Below are 10,998 nucleotides of genomic sequence, written 5' to 3' on the forward strand. Positions count from 1 at the left end.
AACTGCCAACTTTGGGTTGGCTTTGAACAGATTAAAGCAATGGTGTGTCAAGTTTTGGAAGGACATTCATTATCTAGAACACTACCAGAAAATCCTGAAGGTTCAGGATAATAGGAGATTTGTAGAGAGAGTAGAATATTTTAAAGCTTAGGAAGACTGTCATTTCTTGGTACATCTTGGTGTTAAAAAGGACAGTGCAACAACCCCTATTAGGATAGTATTTGACTGTTCGGTCACACAAGGGAAAAGTGGGTTAAGCTTGAGTGATTATTTGTGGAAAGGACCACATATAACAGCTGACCTACTCAAAGTTCTAGTGCAGTTTAAAACAAAATCGTTTGCCTGTATAGTGACATAGAGAAGGCATTTTTTAATGGTGCAACTTAGGGAGGAATATAGAGACTATACTAGATTTTTATGGTTGGAAGATCCAACAGACCCTAACAGTAAATTGTTGGTGTATAGGTTTCGAGTTGTTTTATTTGGAGCTACATGTTCTCCCTTTCTGCTGAATGCAACAATTAAGGAATGCCTATATATGATAGAAGGTGACATAGAAAGGAAGAAGGTGATGTAGAAAGGATGAAAAGAGGACTATATGTAGTTAACTTACAGTTCACCAGCAATGATGATGATGATGAATGGTAAATTTTTTCTTTGAAGCAAATAAGATATTTGCACAGGCACATTTACATCTAAAGGAATGGACAAGTAATAATGACTCGTTGCATACTATAGCAGAGAACCAACAACTCATAAGGTCTTAGGTCTGAAATGGGACAAAGAAAAAGATACCTTGACATTACATCCTACTAAGATAGATAAGTCCAGCCAGACTCAAGAGAGAAATGTTAAGAACTGTTGCACAGATTTATGATCTATTAGGAGTACTTCTACCTGTTACAATTAGGGCAAGGATATACCGGCAGAATTTGTGGAAGCAACAACTAAATTGGGATGAACAGCTCCCAGACCAATTACAGAAACAATGGGTTGAATTATCCAAAGACTTGGAAAAATGTCTTGAAGTTTCCTTTCCTAGGAATACTAGCCTAGGAGAGGGGGAGTCCTTACACATATTCTGCAATGCCAGTGAGTTAGCATATGGTTGTGTAGCCAGTAGAGTTAAGAACGAAAACTCTTATTTAATGGTGGTGTAGGCAAGAGTAGTGCCCATTAAAGAATAAACTGTTCAAAAACCGGAGTTGAGGGCATTGTTGCTAGTGTGAGGTTCAAGAAATGTCAGAAGTGAAAGACTGATCCTTTATTATTCTTGATAGGTGTTTATAATGCAGAAAGCGGACGGAAAGGTAGCAGGCGACCTGAGGCCCCCCACTGTGTCCATACGAAGGTTGTGTTTGTTAACAGGCATAAAAGACATATATAATGTGTTACAGAACATGTAAAAGGCAGGTATATATATTGGCGGATAGGCCGTGCAATGATGCATACAGTGAGATACATAAAGAATCTGAAATATCAACAAGTAACATATATGACGTGATTAATGTATGTATGAAGAGAGAAACACAAGGACGGAGAGGTGATTTGACGCCCTTACAAATACTCCCCCCTCCAAGACAATGATTAGAGGAGCAATGATTGGATGAAAATAACATTAATCACGCAGATGCTGAGGCAGTCGGAGTGGTCCCCTGCTCTTGGAGAACTGTGGGTGTGGGGTGGAACCGACATCTGGGGTTGGCTCGGTGTGTTTCTTGGGCCGCCCCGGACCCCGCTTTGGTGGGGGAGCTGGTGTGTCTGCAGGGAGGTACTGAGGGGGAACTCTGGGGCGCCTGCATTCTTCCTCGCATACTTCGCTGTCCAACAGGAATGCTGGCATCAGCCTGTCGATGGTGATCCAGTCTTCCCGCCTGTGAATGTCAAGGAGGTATGCCTTGGCGGCCCGCCTGATGACTCAGTGGGGTCCCCTGTAGGGCCTAGTTAAGGGCGGCCAACGGGCGTCCACCCTGACGAAGACATAGGCACAGGAGTGTAAGGCGGGTGGGCTGCAGATGGTGGTTCTGTCGGCGAAGGTCTTATGGCAGGACGTGAACTTCTGTGCAAATTCCCTCGACCTCGGGAGGGGGGTGTCGGTGCCGTTGGCTGACGGTGGGAGGAATTCTCCGGGGATGGCCAGTGTCTCCCCATAGACTTTCTTAGCAGGGGAGGCGTTGCCATTTGCCTTCGGTGCAGTGCGAAGACCCAGCAGGACCCAGGGCAGCTGTTCCTTCCACCTCTCGTTGGTGCAGCATGCCATGAGAGCTGCCTTAAGAGAGCGGCGCGCCCTCTCAACCATGCCGTTGGCTGCGGGGTTGTAGGCTGTTGTGCTGTGTAGAGTTGTGCCCATCAGGCGTGCCAAGGAGACCCAGAGCTCTGACAGGAAGGCTGGACCCCTGTCTGTAGTGATGCTGTCTGGCACTCTGAAATGGCTGATCCAACTGGAGAAGAGGGCCTCTGCGCATGTTGCTGTTGATGCCTCCTCCATGGGGGTTGCCTCGGGCCAGCCCGTGGAGCAGTCTATGATCGTCAGGAGGTATCTGGCTCCTCCCGATTGCGGAAGGGGCTCTACGACGTTGACGTGGATGTGGCAGAAACGCCGACGAGGCTGGGGGAAATCGCTGACCCCAGACTTTGTGTGCCGGGACGTTTTGGTCGCCTGGCACGGGATGCAGCCCCTTGCCCACTGGTGAACATCCTTGTTGATGCCATGCCAGATGAACTTGCTAGCCATGAGGCGTGCCGTTGTGTGCCCTGATCTATGGGAGAGACCATAGACTATGTCAAACACCTGCTTTCTCCTTTGCTGAAGCCTCAGGTGACTGGCGTAGCTCTGGATTGAATACATCCGGGAACTCCTGTAGGAGGAACGTGTAGCCGTTGGGGGCTGTGGTGCAGATGGTGGGCATTCCAGGTCTGGTGGAGAGCTGACGGGAGTAGCAGGTTCCTGTGTCGAGGAGGTATTGTCTTGCGACGTTGACTAGAAGTCTGTGGTGTCCTAGGAAATCTGCGCCCAGCAGGGAGAACTTTACATCCTCGATGACGAAAGACCAGTGGCTGTGTCCCAGAATTGAGATAGTCCAGGTTATTGTGCCGTACGTGCGGACAGGAGTTCCGTTTGCTGCTATGAGGGCTCGTGTCAAGTCAGGTATTTTTTTTAAACCTTCCCTGGATGGCGGGAAGACCGACTGCATTGCCCCCGTATCTACCGCTAGGTGGTGTTCGGAAATTTCGTCTCTGATGAAGAAACCTGCTGGTCGGGGGGAGTTGGATTTCACAGCCACAGCTGTTACTTGTGGCTGCTTTTGTCGTTCTTTTGTGGAGGAACAGGGAGGCCTGCAGTTTCTGGTGTTGGTTCTGAACTTTCTGTGGAAGAAGCACCACGCTGGGTTTGACCATGTCCTGTGTTCCTTGAGTGGTGTCTTCTTTCTGTAAACGGCGTTGATGTCTCCGTCATTGTTGTTGTTCTCCTCCATCAGGCTGCAGGCTCCCAGGTTGGCAGCTGTGAGGGGGCGGCGTTTTTTGAGACCTTGGTGGCCCCGTGTAGATTTTGGGCGTCGTTGACTAAGGCGTCCATGTCGAGGATGTCTGCATCCCTTATCTGGTGCCTAACTTCCTGCGGGAGGCACCGAAGGAAGATTGGTTCTGTTAAATCTACCGTCCTTCTCCTCCTGTTTTCGCCGCAGCCTGGCAGTGTTATCAACCCCCGTAGTTCGTCCCAGGCTTCCCTGGGTGATGCTTCTCCGAGGGGCTGGGATAACAGGTCGAGTGCATGCTGCGCTCTCTCTGTCATGGGCATGGAGTAAGATTGCATCAGGTTATCTTTCAAGGCCGTGTATGTGACCTTGCCAGGTTGCGCGTCTAGCCAGGGAGAGATTCTGTTGAACACCTCTTCTGGGAGTGCCGTCACGGTGATGTCGGATATGACAGCATCATCTGAGATGTGCGCCATGCGAAAGCGTTCGTCTGCGCGCAGGAACCATGATGCCTTGTTCTGCCGTGGAAACGGGGGAAGTTTGACCGCGTCTGGCTTTGTTGGCGAGAGAGGCATACAGACGATGCTCATGGGTTCGCATTGAAGTTCAGCTTCCGACATCTTTACTAATCACGCACCAAAACGCTGGAAAATGCGCCGTATTGAGTCCGTTAATGATGCTAATTGTTCAAGCAGTCTAATGAAGTGCCAAAACGTGCCCTTTTTGGGTACACCTTATTTAGTCCATTAATGGCACGGTTTCTGCCAGGGAGGGAGCTATCAGAGGCCTAAACTTTGCGCCTTAGTTAGTCCGCTAAAGGCTCTCTGATGCTAGGCTGCTGCTGTATTTAGTCCGTTAATGGCTGGGCCAAAACCGCACTACCTGTCCCTTTTCTGGGGTCACCAGTGTGAGATTCAAGAAATGTCAGAAGTGAAAGGTTGATCCTTTATTATTCTCGACAGGTGTTTATAATACAGAAAGCGGATGGAAAGGTAGCGGGCGACCTGAGGCTCCCCGCTGCGTCCATATGAAGGTTGCGTTTGTTAACAGGCATAAAAAGACATATAATGCATTACAGAACATGTAAAAGGCAGGTATATATGTCGGCGGACAGGCCATACAATGATGCATACAAAGAGATACATAAAGAATATGAAATATCAACAAGTAACATATATGGCATGATTAATGTACATATGAAGAGAGAAACACAAGGAAGGAGAGGTGATTTGACGCCCTTACTCTAGCAGCAGGAATGGCCAAATTTATTAAGGAATCCTTTGAGAAGGATGGGTTTGTTGAACTGTTCGTTTGGTCAGACAGTAAAGTCACCCTAAGCTGGCTAGTATTGAAAAGTGTTCTCCTTGTACTTGTGAAAAATAGGGTACAGGAAATAAACTCTTTAATTCCAGAGGCAGTCTTGTCCTTTGTGCCTACGGATGGTAATCCCAGTGACTGGTTGACATGTGGGAAAAGGACAGAAATGATCTTGGATAGTTCTTTCTGGTGGGAGGGATCCCCTTGGTTAAAAAATTCCTCTTTGCCAATAGATAGGTCTTGGGTTGGTGGATCACTTGTGCAGGGTAGGGAAGAGAGCATTTTGGTCGATACTGTGAGGGACATCCTGAAAGGTGATACTCACTTGCTGAATTGGGAAAGATTCAGCAAGGTTAAAAGGTCTATAGGACCACAGCATGGATCATACGATTTTTGAATAATTGTAGGAGTATCCAACATGAAGAGAAATGGTGAATTGACCATGGAAGAACCCCAAGAGGCAAGAAGTAAGACAATTGTCCTTATGCAAAAGGAATTTTTCAAAGAGGAATATGAGAGTTTGAAAAATGGTGTAAGAAAACCAAAAGTAGCTCTCGTACACCAGTTGAATCTTTACCTGGACAACGGGGTAATAAGGTGTAAGGGAAGACCAGAACACGCACAATTACCCGAAGCTGCTGTTTCCTATACTACTGCCAAAGAGTGGCTATGTTATTCGGGTAATTATTGAAGACCATCCTGATGCTAATGCTCATATGGGTGTAAATGCAACTGTGGTGAGTGTCAGGAAAGAGTTCTGGATCCCACAGATAAGGCAACTAACTAAGAGGATATTACGCCATTGTGTTATTTGTAGGAGAATGCAAGGGAGGCCGTATAGGCCCAATATAAGTAACCTTTTAATACCACAGGCATGGACTACACTGGCGCATTATGGGTTAAGGGAAATGGACAGAGCCCTGAGAAGACTTATATCATCTTATTTACATGCCTGATAAACAGAGGCATACATGAGTTTTAGAAAGTTCTGCGGTAGAAGAGGTTTCCCCTACCACGTTTGTAGCGGCATCTGAATATCTTAAGACCATGTTGAAGAATCCCAGGGTAAAGGAACACCTGTTAGGTATAAAGCATAACTATAAGTTCATTCCAGTGAGAGCACTGTGGTTTGGTGCTGTATGGGAAAGGCTAATAGGACTTCTTAAGTTATGCCTAAAAAAGATCGTAGGACAAGCCTTACTCAGTTTTGAAGAACTGACCTGTATACTGATAGAACTAGAAGGAATCCTCAATTATAGACCTTTAATTTACATGCTCAGGGATTTGAATCAATTGGAAATTGTAGCCCCAACTGTTTGATTCTTGGACGAAAGCTTAGGTCCTTCCCAAGAGAAGTAGTAAATTGGGAAGAGTATATTGAAGGTAGACAAAATGTAGCAGACGCCCTTAGTAGAAGTTTTTCTGATGAGCAAGGTACGCATGTATGTTATGTATCGGGAGATAGCATTGACTGGGATATTAGTCTGGTAGAAAACAAACAGGATGAAGATGAGACCTTGAGAGATGCAAAAGCGTTTGTTAGAGGGGAATTTGTTAAGAAGGGATATAAACTGCCTTTTGCGGGGCTTGAATTAGAGGGTAATGTGTTAGTTAGGAAGATTAGATACAGACTGGGAAATAGTGAAGATAAGGGCGATACGACGCAAATAGTTGTTCCCACGAGCCTGGTACCTACGGTATTAGATATTGTTCACAGTAGGTCTATCACTCCTCATCTAGGGATTGAGAAGACGTATCAGAACGTACGAGGACAGTTCTTTTGGAAGAATATGTCAAGAGATATAGAAGACTTTGTTAGAAGTTGTTCAGTTTGTAACGCATGTAAGCCATCTAGGGTCGTTTCATGTAAACTGGGTTCATTCCCGATTCCTACCAGACCCGCAGCAAGAGTCCACATGGACATCTTGAGTAATTTCTGTGAATCTAATTATGGCCATAGACACCTGCTGGTAGTCGTTGACGAGTTACCTAGGTTCGTAGAGATTTTCCTGTTGCAGCATAAAACAGCAGAGGAAGTAGCGATCGCGTTCTTTAATGGGTATATTTGTAGATATGGGGTGCCAGAAGTCCTAATCACAGATAACGGACGCGAATTTGTAAATCGTACGATGCAATGTCTTGCAGATGTAATGGGGATTAAGAAAGTTAACATTATTCCATATAGACCAATAGCGAATGGCTTGTGCGAACTAGCAAATAGAAAGGTTATTGAAGCTCTTAGAATGACCGTGGGAGGTAATGACCCAAATTGGGACTGCTATCTTCCACAGGTCCAACATAGTATAAATGCTATGTTTAGCGATACCATTGGAATGTCTCCCAATGAAGTGCTGTTTGGATACCCAGTGCGAGGCACGTTTGATCTGTTGCCCATTCCAACAGATGATGAGATTGTAAAATCGCTGATTTCAACTGCGAAAGAGAGATATGCGTGCCTTGCTAAGAATCTTGAGATGAAAACGCGAGACATGGTAGATAGGAGTAATGATAAGCCAGATAGAGTCAAAGTGGCTGTTGGAGATAGGGTTTATTTGAAGATAAATGTCAGGAATCAGCTGAACTATAAGCTTGGTCCTAAGTTTGAAGGTCTGTTCTGGGTTGTTGAAGCAAAGAAGGGAAATAGATTTGTTGTTCTGGATGAAAACACGGGTGTGTCTCGTTTGACACATATTTCTAAGATCAAAAAGACGGGTTAATGGATATTAGCATGGATGCATTCCTGGGTTGTATTGTTGTTATGGTAATGGGTAGTTACGGGTCGTTTTTCCTTTTGGGTGTTAATGGGTTGTAAATGGGCATGACTTGCTGTTTGTTGTAATTCAGGAGGACGTTACTCCGTAGAGTTTTATGAATCTTTAATAGTTCGGGTTCATTGTGATTTCTGATATAAGCTGCAGTACTTAGTGTAAATTGTGTGCAGAATGCCATAGAGTTTTGTAGATATATGAATTTGAGGTTTTGTTTTTTATGGATCGCATCTGCGGTTAGGGATTTCCTCGTTCGCACTTGGCGATAGTAATGAATTACTTCGAGTAATGGTTTGTTTTCATATGATTTTGGGAATTGTGACATGGGCTAATTTCATACGAGATTTGACCCGTGTGTTATTATGTTAGAATGTTATGATGTGTTTTGTCGTCTGACGCAATAGCTTTCAATATAGAGTTACAGAATAAGGGTTTGTGGTTTAGGATTTTTGTTTTGGGGAGGTACTTAGTATATCGGACCGAACGGGTCTGATCTTTTACAGGTTGGGATATGTCAGTTAGGATTTAGGAGAGGTTTAGGAAGATTTTGATAGGGATATTGAATTCAAGTATTTGGGATTTTTCAGTTCTCTTTTAAAATTTAAGAGAGCTGTGCCATGAGTATTTGTAGTTGTTAGGATCATAGGAGCGATTGCCATTATGTCAATTGCTATTGTGCTGCGAATTAGTTGGGTATTGTGCAATATTCGCTAACCAGAGTAGAACTTTGATGTTTTTTACGAGATATGATACCTTTCAGATGTTTAGGATTGCCTTTCGTGTAATCAGTGTATGGATAGGATTCTTGGGTAATTTTTTATTAGGTAGAATTTTTATGAATAGTTCCTTAGAATTAGTGTACCTGATAGTGAGTTGACTGTGGAAATTCTGCGTAGCAACTTGGAATTGTTTCACATTGAGAATATATGACCTTTGCACTAGTGGTCTTAGTGGTTCAGTAATAATATGGCATAGGGAATAAACGAGTTACTTTTTTATATGACTGTCGATATGACCGACTTACGAATAATACCACTCCCTCGCAACGGAGATGTTGGAATAGCTTCACAGTCCTCAACATATGAGAGAGCTGTCAACGTTACTTCTGCACTTTGGTGAGATGATCCAGGGCTTTGGAGAGATGTCGGGCAGGATGTCTTCATGGTTGCCGTACTTTTGGGGAGACGTTGGGTTGGCGCAACAGGATTCGCGAGCGCCACATTCAACATGGGCTTGTGCAGTTGCGAGCCATTCATCTTCGTCGGATCGCTGGGAGACATAGGAACACTTTCAGTTTGGACTCGTGCAGTCGCAAGCCTTTCAGCATGAGGCAGTACCAGGAGTGAAATCGTCTAGAGTAATGCGTTTCTTGAATGAACTTATTGTGCTATAATATCTGGTTATGAGATATATATAAGTTTTGCACCTAGATCTTTTGAGGTGGGGTCCACCTCAGATGCGTGGACCGAGCTACTGTAATTGTTCGCGAAGGTGACCTTTGAAAAGTTGGGTCAGCTATTCGCAGGGTCCATTTTGACTATACACAGCATATAGGAAAATGCTGAACTATTCGCATACCACAGGAAATCGCAGAGCTCCTTGGTGACAGGACACGGGCACTGAAAATGCGGTTTCAGCTCAAAATGTTCTAGAAGCTGAACCGGTTATAAAATCCAGTTTTGAAGAAAGCATTCAGTAATGTACGTGTGTGTACGTGTATCTCATGACGCCTTGAAGTACAGAGGGCGTGTCTTTGTCGAACATTGAACTTGGTGATGTCATGAGAGTGTGTTCATTTGTGCATTGCATAATGAATATAATGGGAGGGATCGTTGAACGATTGGGCATTGCGATCCGTTATTTGTATAATTGAGCATGTGAACTGTGAAAATTCACATGGAGACTGTCCCAGAGGATTTTGTGAAGTGAGTACAACTCGTACACATTTTAGACTTTACTTTCAGAACTATGAACACAGATGTTACCCCTGTGGCAGTGAAATTTTGTATTTCTGCAATTTTTGCATTTTCTGGTTTTTAATATAAAGTTTGTTCTTTCACAGGTATTCCATTCTATTCCATTCCATTTCTCCCTCCTTCAGGGAAGGGAATGGTATGACATTTTGAGATGACCTGATTTTATTAATTGACCTGTTTATGATTTAAAGGACAGATGAGTTATTTCCTGTAATTTCTTAAGTAATTGGGTGTTTATGATTTTGGACCTCATTTCCTTAGAAGAACTTTTGATAGTTATGATGAATCATTCGTTTTCATTCTTCGTAATTTTTAAGAAGTTATTTTCGTTGTTATTTTGTCAATAAAGGTTTAGTTTTGTACTTAGTATCTCATTCCATTAATCCTTAGAATTTAGTTAGGGAAAGGTATAACTTATGATGTCGGCTCACGCTACACACTATCTCTCAAATATCTCGGGAAAAGCGAGATACCAACCTCTGTTCATAGAACGGAGACTTAAATAAAGTATAGGCTTCAGGATTGGCCTTTACATATATATATATATATATATATATATATATATATATATATATATATATATATATATATATATATATATATCAGTAAGCTACAAAACGTCCTTTAATATCCAATTCACTCTAACTCGGAAATAATATATTTTCATATATGTTACCGAAGGGGAGTTTTTTAGTTGATAATAAGTTCGTCGTCCCATGGGCTCGAACCAACGAAGGACAAGAACTCAGGACTACAGTGGACGCTTTAATCCACACGGCCAGCAAGTGAGGTATAATTGGATATTGGCTCTCATCTACATATCCCCGTCGAACTCAGGTGTTTGTATTTAGAGACGATATCCACCCACCTCTGCCATGTTGACAGTGTAGTGCATTTGTCGCACGCAGCCATATTATGACTTTTTATCACATCACCATGATTCATATACAATCAGTAAGCTACAAACGTCCTTTAATATCCAATTCGCTCTATCTCTGAAATAATATATTTTCATATATGTTACCGAAGGGGAATTTTTTAGTTGATAATAAGTTCGTCGTCCTGTGGGCTCGAACCAATGAAGGACAAGAACTCAGGACTACAGTGGACACTTTAATCCACACGACCAGCAAGTGAGGTATAAGTGGATATCGGCTCTCATCTACAAATCCCCGTCGAACTCAGGTGTTTGTATTTAGAGACGATATCAACACACCTCTGCCATGTTGACCGTGTAGTGCGTTTGTCGCACGCAGCCATATTATGACTTTTTATCACATCACCTTGATTCATATACAATCAGTAAGCTACAAACGTCCTTTAATATCCAATTCGCTCTACCTCGGAAATAATATATTGGATATTAAAGGACGTTTGTAGCTTACTGATTGTATATGAATCACGGTGATGTGATAAAAAGTCATAATATGGCTGCGTCATGACAAACGCTTTACACGGGTC

The 10,998-nt window shown here is 43.5% G+C and overlaps 1 protein-coding gene across 2 annotated transcripts in view; it reads left to right on the plus strand.

Moving 5' to 3' along the window:
• The window catches only part of LOC136841023 (SAFB-like transcription modulator), a 204,137-nt gene that overhangs the window by 156,940 nt on the left and 36,199 nt on the right, over window positions 1-10,998 (plus strand). The gene's annotated exons all lie outside the window — the stretch shown is intronic.

The sequence above is a fragment of the Macrobrachium rosenbergii genome, chromosome 8 (assembly GCF_040412425.1).
Source record: "Macrobrachium rosenbergii isolate ZJJX-2024 chromosome 8, ASM4041242v1, whole genome shotgun sequence".
NCBI classification, from domain to species: Eukaryota; Metazoa; Arthropoda; class Malacostraca; order Decapoda; family Palaemonidae; genus Macrobrachium; species Macrobrachium rosenbergii.